This window comes from Bison bison, unplaced genomic scaffold, assembly GCF_000754665.1.
Source record: "Bison bison bison isolate TAMUID 2011002044 unplaced genomic scaffold, Bison_UMD1.0 scf7180017864324, whole genome shotgun sequence".
Lineage (NCBI taxonomy): Eukaryota > Metazoa > Chordata > Mammalia > Artiodactyla > Bovidae > Bison > Bison bison.
The window spans coordinates 10,059,661-10,063,603 of NW_011494896.1; the positions used below are offsets into that span (position 1 = coordinate 10,059,661).

The window sequence follows — 3,943 nt, forward strand, 5'->3', positions numbered from 1 at the left end:
AGGACGTCACTGGCAGCAGTCACTAACCTAAAGCGAGAGGACAGGTCCCACTCAGGGAGGGGAAGAGAAGGGTGTGTATTGAGCGCTAACCATGTGCAAGGTTCTGGGCCAGAAGCCTGGTGTCATTTAACTTCCAGCACTAGTAGGTGCTGAAAGTGAAAGCACAGTCGTATCCAACTCTTTGCGACCCCATGGACTGTAGACCACCAGGCTCCTCTGTCCATGGAATTCTCCAGGCAAGAATATTAGAGTAGGTTACCATTCCCTTCTTCAGGGGACCTTCCCGACCTGGAGATTGAACCCAGGTCTCTTGCATTGCAGGCAAATTCTTTTATCATCTGAGCCACCCAGGTGCTAGTGGTAAAAAAAAAAAGAAAAAAAAAAAACCTGCCTACCAATGCAGGAGACATAAGAGACACAGGTTTGCTCCCTGGGTTGGGAAGATCCCCTGAAAGAGGGCATGCCAACCCACACCAGTATTCTTGCCTGGAGAATCCAGTGGACAGAGGAGCCTGGCGGGCTGCAGTCCATGGGTTCACAAAGAGTTGGACATACATGACTGACTGACTGAGCATGCACACATGCCTACTAGGGAGGGGTAATCATCTCGATTTTATAGTTGAGGAAACTGAGACTCAGGGAGACAGATGACCTGCCCAAGGTCCCACGGCTGGTGGATGGCAGAGCCGGATTTGAGCCCAGTCTCTCTGGCTCCACAGTCTCAGGTCTTTCTCCTCCCCTTTAAGCATCTTTGCTCTCCATTTCTGAATATGAGTCTCTTGTAGACCTCCAAAGGTTGCCTTCCATTGTCACACCCTTCTGCATGTGTGAATATGTATATGTGTGTGTGGTCTTGTTTGTAGCTCCTAGGTATTCATAGGCGTGTCTCCCTCCTTCATAAAGTAAATACACGCCTGTACAGAATGAGGTTTAAAAGTGAACTGCTAACTCAACAGTGATGTCAGTTGTTCCCCAGAAAACCTAACGAGTTGCGATAAGCCAAACTGGTCTGTCTCGCAAATGAGAACCCTGAGGCCCGGGAAGGGCATCAACATGCCCATGGTCATAACATTACCTGATGGCAGGGCCAGAATTCAGCCCAGGTCTTCCAACCTCAAACCCTGTACTCTCTCCTCCTTACCACATGGGATTTCCCGATGAGAGGAGGGGTCTTATCACGAGCAATAGAGAGTAGCTGTCAGGAGTACACACTCTGGCGTTAGATGTGAGTTTGAGTCCTGGTTCTGCCACACTCACTAGCCTCAGACTCCTCATCTGTAAAATGGGAATTCCTTTTCACAGAAGGTCATTGTGAGGACTGGATTAAATGACTCATGTGAAGCACATAGCTCAGTGTCTGACATACAGGAAATGCTCCCTGAACGTTAGCTCCTATATCATTAGCAGCTTTCTGGAGACAGCTGAAGCATGCTTCCTGTTTCACTCCATTCACTGTATCCAAGGCCTTTTGAAATGGATGGACCTTGAAACCGATGGGCGATGTTAATGGTCATAACCTCCTACTGTTTACTGTCTAGGGCCCTGGCACTTTCTCCAGTGGGTACAAGAGGCTCCAGGGAGAGCTAGTCTTCTAATCTACTGGGGATATAATAAGTAGTCCCCTCTCAAAGCATCATTTCCCCTAAAATGAGAGAACATAATGGGCCCGTGTTAAAAGAACAGGGAGCGGGAAGGGATTAGTGTCTGGAAAGCATCCGTCTCCTCTGAGAGACAGGCTGTCTGCGCTCCCCAAGTGTGACTGGAGATCCTGATTCAGACCTATTAACTTTGATGCGGATTACCTCGGGCTGTCTGAGCTCAACCAGGGGCCTGGTTCCCTTGAACAAAGGCGTTGGCTTTCTCATCCTGATGACGCTGACCTTCGTCTGCTTCCCCTTTTCATTTTCATCCCTTGAGGCGAAGACGCTGTGAAGGAAAGAGAAACAAAGAAGAGATCCCTCCTGAAACGTGGGGCCATCCCACCCTGGGTCCCACGGTGTCCAATGGGTCAAGGAAGAGAAGTTGTCCTTCTGATCAGCCAGCCCTGGGCAGCGCCCTGGAGGGCCAGGTCACTTACAGAGAGATAGAAGTTATTTAGCAATTTGATTTACATTACTGTTTGAAAAGAAGGGTTTTCACTCCTGGTCTCTGTTCTGAGAAGGGCCATCTGGTCCTGATTCCTCTTATTTCTGTTTCTCTGCTAAAGCATCCTTGCAGATTGTGTTTCGAGTGGGGGTTTCCTGGGCCTTCGTCCGATCCCCCAATCCCCTGTCTGTTCTAATAGGTTTCACTGTGTTTATAAAACATCAGCTAACAAGCTGACTTCTTTCGCTCTCTCCTTCTTTCTTTTGAAGTTTATCGTCCCATTATTTTTTTTAAAAAAGCCTGAACTGCACCGAGAGGATGCTTAGAGGGGCCTGGGGGAAGGGCAGAGGGGCCTGACCTCGACATTTTACTGTGAAAAGTGAGCCACTGTGTTTCGGGTCCTGAAGTGCCTCGGGTAGCTTGTGTGGCCACTGAAGCGTGGAACATTTGGGGAAAAGAGCTGTGTTTGTGGCCTGGCCATGCAGGCCCCATCATCTCATTAGTAAGCCAAGCATCTGCCAGAAATTTTGGCTTGAATGGCAAGCTCTGCAAAGGGGAAAACAAAATATGACTGCTTGGCTCCTCTTCTAAGAAGAAACTAAGTTAGACTGTCTTCTGCCCAGAGCCGAGCCCACCTCCCTGCCAGCTTCTCCCGTATTTCTTCATCTCCCCGACCCCAAGCCTGCTGATCTTCCCATGTTATACACAGCATCCTACCAAATAAATAGTATTGGGGAAAGTATCCCAGTGTGATGGAGAGAGATCATTTTAATTCCATCCTAAGGTTCCTGCTTCCCTAGAGACCCCAGACAGGGTACACAGATGCACAGTCAACGTGGGACCTTCGGCAGAGAGTCACTGTGGCATAGATAACCACCCTGGCTTTGGGCCCGTGTTCTGGCAGGAACCTCAGTCAGTTCAGCCAAGGTTTCCTGGAGCTGCTATGCCCCCTTGGTGCAGGCCTCCTTAGAACTGCTTTGCGGTGCTCCACACTTGCTTTACCAAGCTGACCTCCCGAAGCAATGATTAATTGATGATGAATTGCCTGGAGGTAGCCCCTCATCAGTTCTTTCTGCTCTTTTCTTCCCTGCCTGGACCAGCTTCTGAGAACTTCGGATTCACTTTGCTGGTTCCTGGGTCCGCATCAAACTTATTATGTCTGAGAAACAGGACCGTGACGCCAAGGGCCTCTTGCTGAACTTGGCACCCTCTCGGCTTGCTCCACTAATATTGCAGATTTATAGATTCGACCTCAAGGGCGCCTCAGAGACAGCTTCAACCCCACGCTGGGGTCCGGGCACTCACAGAACGGGAAATACCTTTACAGGTCTCGGGATAGGAACTGCTGAGTCATTTCCCGTCAAACTGGAAAATTCTCTGGGTCTGGGGAATTATCCTAGCAGCCTAATGGGCCAGAATAATCCTTCTGAGGTCCTGGGATCTGAGGCAGGTCATGAAAATTTATCACTGCTATTATTTTTATCATTTTTAATTAACAGAAACTGCAGCAGGTCATGTGTAAACCATTATTAAGTGGTGTCCAGAGACTGCAAGAGAAGGGATTCTTCGCCTTCCTGTGGCTTTATTAATTCTCCACTTTGCCCCTTTCTTTCATTGTTTCGTTTTCTTTTGACTTCTATTTTTAACCATTTTGTGTGCTTGTGTCTGTATTCATGCATTACATGTATTTTGGAACCAGTAAGATTGCAAAGGAAATAGCAAGAGATTTGTACCAGGAAAGAATGCTTCAAATTTAAATTCCTCCACTTAACCACTGTGTAATCTTGGACAAGTCATTTAACCTCTCTGTGCTTCAGTTTCCTCATCTGTGACACGAGGGTAACAGTGGTATCTACCT

At 48.1% G+C, this 3,943-nt stretch overlaps 1 protein-coding gene across 1 annotated transcript in view; it reads left to right on the plus strand.

Moving 5' to 3' along the window:
* TENM4 (teneurin transmembrane protein 4) overlaps positions 1 to 3,943 on the plus strand; it is an 858,900-nt gene that overhangs the window by 693,180 nt on the left and 161,777 nt on the right. The window lies entirely within an intron of this gene.